The sequence below is a fragment of the Suncus etruscus genome, chromosome 13 (genome assembly GCF_024139225.1).
Source record: "Suncus etruscus isolate mSunEtr1 chromosome 13, mSunEtr1.pri.cur, whole genome shotgun sequence".
Lineage (NCBI taxonomy): Eukaryota > Metazoa > Chordata > Mammalia > Eulipotyphla > Soricidae > Suncus > Suncus etruscus.
Genome location: NC_064860.1, coordinates 87,109,119 through 87,120,900, shown reverse-complemented (window position 1 = coordinate 87,120,900; position 11,782 = coordinate 87,109,119). Strand labels below are relative to the sequence as shown.

At 32.3% G+C, this 11,782-nt stretch overlaps 1 non-coding gene across 1 annotated transcript; it reads left to right on the top strand.

The window, feature by feature from the left end:
- Positions 1-7,936: 7,936 nt before the first annotated feature.
- On the top strand, positions 7,937-8,039 carry LOC126026923 (U6 spliceosomal RNA). The gene has a single exon (XR_007502108.1). It is a non-coding gene; the product is annotated as a U6 spliceosomal RNA (small nuclear RNA).
- The last annotated feature ends 3,743 nt before the right edge of the window (positions 8,040-11,782 follow it).

Below are 11,782 nucleotides of genomic sequence, written 5' to 3'. Positions count from 1 at the left end.
AAAATTGTTGTAAGCAAGATACATTTTGCAGTTGAAGTGCTTGAAATTTAAAGTTAAGCAAGCACTGCTCAGTAATAGCTGTTCTCAAAATAGTATTGTTATAATAAAAGATGGCGTTTATGGGGCTGGAGCAATGGCGCAGCAGTAGAGAGTTGCCTTGCACATGGCTGACCTAGGATGGAACTTGGTTCCATTCCCAGTGTCCCATATGGTCCTCTTAGCCTAGAGCAATTTCTGAGTGCATAGCCAGAAGTAACCCTGAGCGTCACTGGCTGGGGCCCAAAAACCAAAAAATAAAAAAAAAAAAGTAAAAATATAGAGTTTATGTCTCCAACCCTATTTATTCTATCACAAAATTAAATAAATAGGTTATTTTTTTCACTGGTTTCTCTAGCAACAAATGATCTCCACTCACTTCCTGATCTTTCCCACTCTCACATTTAATTTAGGTTTTAAGCTTTGCTCCACACATTCTGAACAGATTTAACCAAATTCTCAGCTTACACTAAATATATAAAAGTTTTACATGACATTTGAAGCCAAATCAAATTAATGATATCATTCCTGCTATCATAGCAATGGGAGATGTACAAGCATTTATATAAAAGAATATAAATAAGTTTTTTTAGCTATCTTGTATGGTTTGTGATAGAGAAAAAAGAGTATTTTAAAATAAAAAACAACAAAACAATTTTAGTGATAATTGAAATGTTATTTTTCTTCATTGCTGATATTTATATATACAACCTTAATTTTATGATTTGTAATCCATTTAATTTACTATTGTTCTAACTTAGGAAAAATTAATTTTTAATTTAATATAACATTTCTTATACTTATATTGAACCATTCTTGGTCTTAAAATCCAGAAATAAAAGCATTTCACTCAAATCCAGAATTATCAAAATTCTGTAATTCACATATTGTAATTTATGAATGCATATTTATTTTGTTCCTACAAAAGCACAATGGAAATGCTAAACAAATATATCTTAGCTGTTTTTATTTTACTTGTTGAAATATGTATACTTTTTCTTCCAACATACTTTTCCATCAGCTTGCTAAGAAAGGGTAAGGCAAAATAAAACTATGGGTTGTCCTTTGTTCCTTTTTCTTCCATATCATCATTTTAAGCATGAATTGAGAGCACGTGCACAAATAAGAAGGAAAAAGCTATAATGGTGTGACCCCCTAGGACCCTGCCCGCAGGGTGGACTGAGGATCACGAAGTAATTCGTGAGTCACGAGCGGGATCCGACCTAAAAAGGAGGAAAGAGGTTGAGAAAGAAATGAGCTCAAGTCAAGCTGGCTGATCAAGAGCTGAATTTATTAAGGCAAGACAAGCTTATGTAGTTCTACAGCATAAGGAAGTAGCTTTCAGTACTTTTCCATGGTATAGAAAAGTAGGGGGGTCATACAGGATGGACTTTCCAGTTTTACAACATACCCTTATATCGCATAGACTTATATCGCACAGACGTTCTTTCACAATGGTAGCTTAACAGGATGTGATCTTATCTTAGCAACTCGGGCGGTTTACTGGAGCATCTTGTGACTTGTTTGGTTAACATTTCTTTTAGGTCCAGGGGGTAAATGCCACAGTGGCCGCCTGTCAGGTACACAGGCCTTAGGGTTCAGGCATCAGAGACTCCATTTTGCTCTCTAGCTCTAACAGCTTCCAACAGAATGGTATTCTTTGAACATGAATATGACTCTTTGTCCATTTATATTTTTAGAATACCATCACCATAGTTAACAATTGCTTCATCTTCTGACCAACTACACAGGTCTTTATTTCTCTTTCTTTACCCTTTCAGTACATAATATATGATTATATACATATGTATATATATAAATATGTATATTTATGTATGTATATATATATACAATCACATGCACACTACTGCAAACCTTATTTTTTGTTTTGTTTTGTTTGTTTGTTTTGGGGCCACACCCGGTGGTGCTCTGCACTCAGAAATTGTTCCTGGCAGGCTCAGGAGACCATATGGGATGCCAGGGAATGAACTTGGATCCATCCCAGTCCAGCAGTTTGCAGGACAAATGTCCTATCGCTGTGCTATCACTCTGGACTAAAACTTGTGTTCTTGAGGAAAAAACATTATTTTGAAAAATAATAATTTTTCAAAAAACCATTTTGAACTTTTAAAATATTTTTATTTCCAATGAAATGAATTTCTCCTGAAAAAAAAAAACACTCAAATATATGTAATTTCCAATTTGTATCTATGAATTTGGTTAAATATTTTACTCTTACATGTAAAGTATTGTAAATTTTTTCAATTTGTTTTAACATGATATATAAGATATTTAATTTTTTGTTTACATTTTATCTAGAAAAGTACTTTTCACTCTTTTATTTCTTCCCTTAAGCTGTCACTAAAGCTTTTAAAAAATCATTTGATGGGGCTGGAGAGATAGCATAGTGCTAGGGTGCTTGCCTTGCATGCAGTGATCCAGGACCAATGGTGGGTGGTTCGAATCCTGGCATTCCGTATGGTCCTCTGAGCCTGCCAGGAGTTATTTATGAGGGCAGAGTCAGGAGTAACCCCTAAGCGCTGCTAGGTATGACTCCAAAACCAAAACCAAACCAAACAAAAATTATTTGAGTTCATCAAGGATTCTGACTGAGGTGTGGGTATAACCTAAGAACATTGGTGGACAGAAGTCTACATTAGTACTGGGATTGCTGTTGGATCATTGTTCACCTGAAATCAGATAAGTAACAGTGTAAATCAAGATGCTCTGATTCAATTAAAAAAAAAGCCCCCCCACCAAATAAACCAATTACACAAATTTATTTTTCAATATATACACTGAAATGCCAAATTAACAGAATAATAGACATAGTGATCTTTTATTTAAAGCTGCCAACTAATAAATTATTTCTACTCTGGTAAAATATCTTATCAAACTTATATACTACTTAGGAATTAATCTTGATGTTAATGATAACTGGGTCATAAGAATTTCATAAAATTTAAAACTATTCATATACCTTTACTGTAGTCAGGAAACTAGAATTAAAGTAGTTAGGGATATTTTAATTTAAACAAATATTAATGATAATATTTCTGAATATAGAGATTTTGTTAGTCCTCTAAAACAAAGGTCCTGGAAGGTTAAGTACAGAATTCCACCACCTCCTCTTTTTTTTCAGGCTCCAGTAATTAATATTGTGTCTGGTATATGACCAGAGCTTGAAAATGTTTGAAGACTACATTCAGAAAATTTTTGAAAATAAAATAAATTACCACTGTACTTTTCTGCATATTAAAATTTATTTTACAGTGTAATTTGCATTTATTTCACTGAGTCACACATAACATTGTACTATTAAAAAAATCAAGTCTTCATTTGGATTCTCTCTGAGTCAATTTGTCTCTTTTGCAGAGAAAGAAGCAAAGGCCCTAGAAATAATATAAGCATAATTGTAATATTATATAATTTTAATATCAGAAGAATATTTTATTGTGTTCCATATTGCAAACCAAAACATTCTTTATTGAATACTGAAATGTTGCTGCCAAAACAATTGTATAATTTAAAGACAATAATTTACTCTGGAAACATCTTGAAATTATGAGTTGTAAAGAACAATTAAATTTCCTCTGTATTTGATTGGGGTGTGTTTATGCTAATTAACAATTTACAAACATTTCTTTCTTAAAACTTGTGAGAAAAATTTCAAAACTTTATAGCTTGAAAAATTTTTGATGATATGTATGCATTTTAAATTTTGGTTATTACAAAATAATCAAAGGTTTTTAATGAACTAACAACTCATTCATTATTTTCTTGATGGCATGAGAAAGTCCTTAAATAAAACGTTCAACTTACATTCTAGAGAGGAATTCTGAAAGACCTGAAAATTACTAGGTTCTAGTAAGAAGGAAGATAATAAAACAATAAGCTGAGGCTAGGAAAATAACACAACAATTAGGGCACTCGACAAATTAAAAACTAAAAATCCCAATATGCCATGCATTGAATAATTCTCATTTACTATAGTTAAGACGTTTTCAAAATAGAAAGAACATTTTAAATTTTTTCTTTGAAAAGACAACTATAGAGGCAAAAACATTCAGTTGTCTGTCACTGAAAATGTCTGTATCACAAGTTAGTGTGATAATAAGATTCTGTACAGAGACATTTTCAGAGAAAAGTCTTGATATAAAATATTCTCAATAAGACATAGAAGAAAAGTTAAAATAAAATCCTTTAGGTTTCTGTGTGAGAATATGTTAGAAGTTTTAGCTTTTTAACTGTAATATCATAATGCTAAAACATATTTTTACTGGATGTGTGTATAGGCATCTTATAGTTACAAAAATCTTATGTGGTAAACATTTATTCATTTTAAAATTCATTCAATGATTTAATTAGAATATTGCTTAAAATTATGCAACATATTCTAAAATGAAGAGAATGCATAATTATTTCTGAGTTTCTGTTTCTTATTCTTTTTTTATGAATTTCAAATATATAAATTCATGATCATGAATAAATAAGTTAACTTTCAGGATCTGTCTTTATTTTAAATTTACAAGTATCTTTAAATCAAAGCAAAGCCCTATCTGGAGAGCTGGAATATAAGGATTTATCAGAACAGAAAAGAGTCTGAGTGAAAAAAAAAAAAAGAAGGTGGAAGTTAAAAACAGTGCCTATTATAAGCAGGCTTTTAAGGGTTGGAATCAATGCAAAAAATTGTTAAAAGAAAATGCCTTTCTTTTAGTTTATTTCCATGATAATGCATCTGGAGAGAATGTATTGAATGCTATAACATGCACATTGTGATTATGTTATCTATATTTATAAATCAAAACTTTTGTTAGTTTTTTTTTACATACTTATAAATCAAATCAGATACTCATTAAACAAATCACACACTATTCTGTACTTCTTCACACTGTTCAGTTAACATTTTAAAATTATACTTTTCTTTCATTGTTTTAACTGTTCTTGTAGTTGACAGATTTAATGAGCAAAAATATAGACTTCTTATTTAAATTTTAATTTCAGGTGAGTAATGGGTAAATGTTTATATTAATATGTTCCCAACACTGTATAAGATATAAGAATTCTTGATGCCGGAGAGATAACATGGAGGTAGGACATTTGTCGAACCACATTTGTCTGTGGTTCGAATCTCGATATCCCATATGGTCCCCTGTGCCTGCCAGGGGTGATTTCTGATCATAGATCCCTGAGCACTGCAGGGTGTGACCCAAAAACCAAAATAAATAAATAAATAAATAAATAAATTCTAAAGTTTTTCACTGTTGATCTAAATTCTTTTTTTTCCTTGAAAAATGTAATTTAATTCAACACAATTTTGTTACATCAACAATAAAAACAAACATTCCAGTTAATGTTTAACAAAAAATATGATTGCAGTACTTATTTGTGTAACACTTCTTTTAAAGTTTCAGTTTCCAAGAATCTACCCATGACATTAAGTAAGAACTACACTTGTTTACACTTTGGTTTCAGATTTGAGACATAATCTGCCAACTTCTCTTTAAATCTCTCAACAAAACATTTTTTGTTTCAATACTATTTTGTCTTTTGTATTCCTTAATTTTCTTTATCTATTGAGAACTTTTTTCCCCACTCTCAAAAATTTAAGAAAAAATCAAGTAAAATCAACATTGAATTTTCAACCAACACATGCCCATTCTATCTTCTAAAGTTATTGGGTTTTTCTTTTTTTTTTTATCAGACATTATATCAATGAATCAACCTAGTATGTTTCATGTAACTGAGGCTAATATAGTCAAAGGTGAATAAGATATAATTAACTATCTCCTAGAGAAAATGAAAACATATCTGCTGCTCGGTTAACTTAATTATGACATAATAAGTTGCAACATATATTTCAAGTGGTATAAGTAACAAAAATGGACATATAAGTTTACCACCAACACTTTACAAAAATAATTTTAATGCATGATCCATGGTATACTTTAAGTCATGTCTCCATTAATTTATATATGATGTAGAAATTATTTCCCATGAACCATTTTCTAGTAACAATCTTTTTATACAATATATCATATAATCTCCAACTATGTCATATTTTAATATTTCCTATGAATTTGTTATTAGGAATTATTTTCATTTTAGCTATGCTTTCCTTCATAATTAATACTGTTGATCTAAATTCTAATTTGACTAAGTTTCCTCTATTTTATCTGCAACTATAAAACAAAGCACAACGGGGAATTAAAATAGTTTTGTTATTGATTCTATCAGTGATAAGCTATAGTTAGGTAAGGATAGGGTCATTGAGACAGGAATAAATTGTATCTCACCAAATATGATTCAAAATACTTTAGTGAATTTTTCTCAGATATCTTAAATAAAACAGAATAAATGAGTCTAAGATAACATATGATGAGCAATTTGATACTATAGTCAGGGCTCGATTCCCTGATTTCTTATACTTTCCCTTGCCTGGCAGTTCTCTGGCTTTTTCTCGTTTGTACTGGTAGCTTCAGAAATTCCTGGGTCACATGAGATCACAATATAATGCTGGTAGACCTGCTCCACCAATAAAGAGACATATGAAGGAAGAAAAGACCTGGCAACACTTAGGTTCTTAAGAGGAAAGGTAATAAAACCAGTAACTTGGGACTGGAAAGATAGTATAGTGGATAGAGTTCTTGCCTTATATGCAGTCAACTGAGTTTGATCCATATCATCTTATATGGTTCCCTGGCAGGAGTATTTCCTGAATGCAAAACCAGAAGTTTCCACTGAGCATCTAGCCTGGAACCCCCCCCCCCCAAAGAAACAAATCAAGTTAAATATAAAAGAAAATAAAAAATAAATCACCGATATTTCAGTTTTCTTTCATTTGTCAACTTTATGCTTTCTTTTATTTAAAATTCCTGTGATATTAGAGATGACACACATTAACAGTACGTTCTGTTTCTATTTTATTGGAATATCTCTCAGTTGGTAGGAAGGAAGGAAGAAGGCAAAAGTACTAAGTTCATCTATGAATGAATACTATATAAATGGGATGTTTTAGTGAGGAAGAAAATTAGATCAACTTTCATCCTCTTTCATGTTCATCTTGAGTGGACTAGGATTTATTTGTCTAAGATTGTACTTTTGAAGTGCACAGAACTATAAAATAAGTGAATTGATCTCAACGGAAACAGGGAAACAATGAGTGATCCCAAATAAGATTTTCTGAGAAAATGTGTTGAGATTAAAAATATAAAAAACAGGATGATAATGATAATAATGTGTCATGCTTGTAATATGGTAGTAATGCATGGTGGTGGTTTTGAAGATATAATTAACAGTTATATCTGAGCATAAATAAGAATAAACTTCAGTGTGGTACTGGATATTAAACTCAAGATCCCCTGCATTCAAGGCATGTGCAAGGTTCTTTCATGATATCTGTATTCTCTAATCCACCATATTCCTCATCCTCTAAACCATTCATGTTCCTGAATTCTGCTCATTTAAATCTTGTTTTTTATATCAAAAATCTGGAAACCTCAAATCTGCCATTCATACACCCCTCTCATAAAAGACAGACACCACATAGGATTCAGTAGCTTGAACTCAATATGGCCCCGAATGACAGATGTTTCGCTTAACTTTATAATCTCACCTTAATTTCTACTTTATCTAACTGCAGAGTTTATTGTGTTCATTGAAGAAATGATTATCAGAACAAAATTTTATTTTTTTATTTTCAAAATTTTTCCATTCGTATTTTAGATTTTTAATAATTGTCATTTTCTAATTAAAAAGAAATATATAGGGAGGGGAGAAGCATAAAAAGCAATTTAACTTAGAACCAGTATTTAAATATTTTGGAATACCCAAACTTGTTGATTCATTTTTGTTCATTGTCTACATTGTGATATCAACTCTTCAAAAAGCAACAGTTTTTGTGTTCATTTTGGCAGCACATATATTTAAATAAATAAATACAGAGATTAGAATGGATCCTATGTAAGGAAGATGTGCAAATTTGTAAAACATTCCATTTTTTGAAAAAAATAAGAAAAAATTGGGGCTTGAGAGATATTACAGTAGCATTACTTTGCATGTGACCAACCTTAAGTTAATCCTATATAATCACCTGAGCAATGCCAGGAGTGATTCCTGAATGCAGAGCCAGTAGTAAACTATGAGCATTGTTGAGCATTGCCACAAAACAAAAATAAAGAAAAAAACACAAAAGAAAAGAAAATGAATAAAACAATAGGTTGTCCCTTTCTCCTCTCATTTTATAAGGATACTACAAAGCTCATATGGAAACTGAAAAAGTCACGTTGAGTAAGTTTGTTTGGGAACTTTCTTGTGTCTTTGTAAATGGATTATTATTTTTACTGTATTTATGGGCATATTTTGATATTAAATTATTTATTGTTCAATAGAATACAAAGACATTGAGTGGGAGAAAAACAGAGAGGGTTTGTGAGTTTGAAATGGAAAGTAAAGAGAGCAATGAGGAATGGTGAGAGATATAAATAACAGGAAGCACTCCCAATTGCACCTTTGATTATTAGCTCTCCCAACCCCCAGGGTTTTTCTAGCAATCTGTCTAGTCATGGCCGATATTGCCAATTTTGGAAAAAAACTGATAGAATTGTTTGAAAAATAGCTGGGTAACATGTTCTAGTCAAATTCACACATAAAATCATATGAACAGTAGTCCCCTCCATATTTGGCACATTATAGTTTTCTTATATTTATATAGAAACATAAAAAGATTAGCACTCTCTATTGAATTAATCAAAAAAACAAAAATTTACAAAAATTGTTTTAATAAGTGAACATATAAACATAGTTTAAATCACCTGGGGTCATCTATAAGAAATATTTATATTCTGCTAAAATGGGAGATGAAGAGATATCCCCAATAGATGCCCATATCCTAATCCTTGGAGCATGTGATTATAAGTGCTTGCAAAGCAACTTTCAGTTGCAATAACTTAAGGCTTTTGAAATGGACTCTTCTCCAGGTTCACCCATTTATAATGAATTTATAAAAGAGAAGGGTGAAAGGCTTCGTGCACAAGCACTCCAACACAGGTACATATCAGAGAGGCTTTGATGCTGCTTTTATGGTGTAGAGAATGAGTCCTTGAAGTGCTTTGAGTCTTTGCCTCATTGACAATTTTCTAGGTGAAGAAGGTGTACTCTAACTCAACTCCTTTGCTCTTCACATCTTGGTGTGAAAAAAAAAAAAGACCCTGTAGGCTGAGTTTTTGTGCGTGATTTATGTTAGCTGAAAGGTCTATGTTTAGAATACTTAAATAACTGGAATTAGTTTAAATCATGTATGAATAATTCATGTGTTCTTATTTCTGGATTAAGTTTAATTTGTGATTTCTCATAATACAAGTACGCAGGACTCTCAGAGTAGTAAACGTTATAAAAACCAGTGTGCATGAGTGACCTAATGCTATGAAAGCAAATAATGCAAATTGAAATCACAGAACATGAGTACTACACTCACCTTACACTTACCTTACATATGTTAACTCACATATACACAGTTCGGGAATTTATAAATTCAACTATTAATGCATGAAGCCCTTAAAATACTGATTAGTTTTATTGAAAGGAAGGCAGGATGTCTAGTACTGATCCCTGTGAATAAATACCTATAGCTGCTACTATAGGAGGAATATCAGACTAGTATACATTTCCTGTAAAACATCAGAAAGCAAGTAGATATTAAATATATCTCTGATATAATTAAAAGCAGACCACCAGGCAACACATATCACTGCAGTTCATCTCGAACTGCAATCTAGAAAGTTGTAGCAATAAATATACTGCAACATATTTGTACTACACCACTTAAAAAGCCAGACTGCTGCATCTGTTGAAAAGTGATAATGACTTGATATGCTTTAGAATAATGCTTTAGAATATTCACTTATTTGCTAGTTCTAAAGTTCATTAACGCTTAAATACATCTGAATGTTTTCAAATAGCTTCTACATTTTGTAAAGTAACTGTTAGATATTGTGTGGAAATTGATAGATTATTTTGACTTTTGTTGAGTTCATGCAATATTGTAGCTATGAAACACAAAGAATTAGAATAGAAAATATAGAACAAGAGTATTATGTCATAGCATTCATAATACAGAATGATTGATAGGTTTAAAAAGCATGCATTCTTAGAAAATGAAATGAAGTGCTGAAGCAGTAGCACAATGGGTAGGGCACTTGCCTTGCAAACAGCCACTAAGTTCAATTCTCAGCATCCCATATGGTCCCAGAGCCTGTGAGGAGTGATTTCTAAGTTCAGATCCAGAAGTAATGCCTGAGTACCACTGAATGTGCTCCCACCCAAAACTAAAACCTAAAATAATAAATAAAAAATGAAATTTCAAATAGTAGTTACTTACCCACTTATAATAAAAAGAAAAAGAAAAAAGTCAGCATTAAAATATCACTAAATACAGCATGGATTAAAGAGGAACTGAGGTTATTCTGAAGATTATTTTAAAAAATATATAAAATTTGAGATGGCTATGAACAGAGATGCAACTCTTTTCAATTAAAAATATAACTCATTTGTAGGATTTTAAGAAAAATAAAAGACAATATGGTAATAATACCCAGAAACAATAGAGATGGAGTCTGAAAGGACCAGCCCACAAAGAGTGGTAAGTGCAGTTTTGCTTGGGTTCAGAGTCAAAGGACGAGACCACACAACTGGAGTAAAATTTAATATTTTAATTCATCTGACAGAAAGGGCCTTCACACTGGCCAGCCAGGGCTATCTCCAGGAGGAGATGATCCCCATCCAAGGTCCTGAGAAGATTGTATAGGGAAGGGATATAGGGTGTTTCCAGCTTTCTGATGATCCTTAAAATGATTGGCTATTGCCTAAGGGTACCTTCCTACTGCTCCCTTGTCCTTTCTTTCTTTCTTTATTTTTTTTTTTTATTTAAACACCTTGATTATATACATGATTGTGTTTGGGTTTCAGTCATGTAAAGAACACCACCCATCACCAGTGCAACATTTCCATCACCGATGTCCCAAATCTCCCTCCTTCCCACCCGACCCCTGCCTGTACTCTAGACAGGCTTTCCATTTCCCTCATGCATTCTCATTATTAGGATAGTTCAAAATGTAGTTATTTCTCTAACTAAACTCATCACTCTTTGTGGTGAGCTTCCTGAGGTGAGCTGAAACTTCCAGCTCTTTTCTCTTTTGTGTCTGAAAATTATTATTGCAAGAATGTCTTTCATTTTTCTTAAAACCCATAGATGAGTGAGACCATTCTGCATTTTTATCTCTTTCTCTCTGACTTATTTCACTCAGCATAATAGATTCCATGTACATCCATGTATAGTATAGGCTATGGTATGGCCAGCATAATAGATTCCATGTATAGTATAGGCTATGGTATGGCCAGGTAGCTTGGGGTAATGTCTATGGAAATAGGCTTGTGAAGACCCAACATGTGGTTTAAACCATGTGGTTCTTACAAAATGGCATCTTTCCTTGCTCAGAAGCCAAAGAAGCGAGCCATGTGGCCTTTACAAAATGGCTTCCCTCCTTATTCAGAACTCAGGTCCCAAAACTATCATAACAATGGTAGTGAATGAGAGAAATAGAACACGGTCTTAAAGACAGGCAGGGGATAGGAGTAAAAGAAGGTGAGGGGGGATTAGTGGCAGAAAAGTTGCACTGGTAAAGGGGGGGTGTACTTTTATGACTGAAACCCAACTGCAAACATGTTTATAATCCTGGTGCTTAAATAA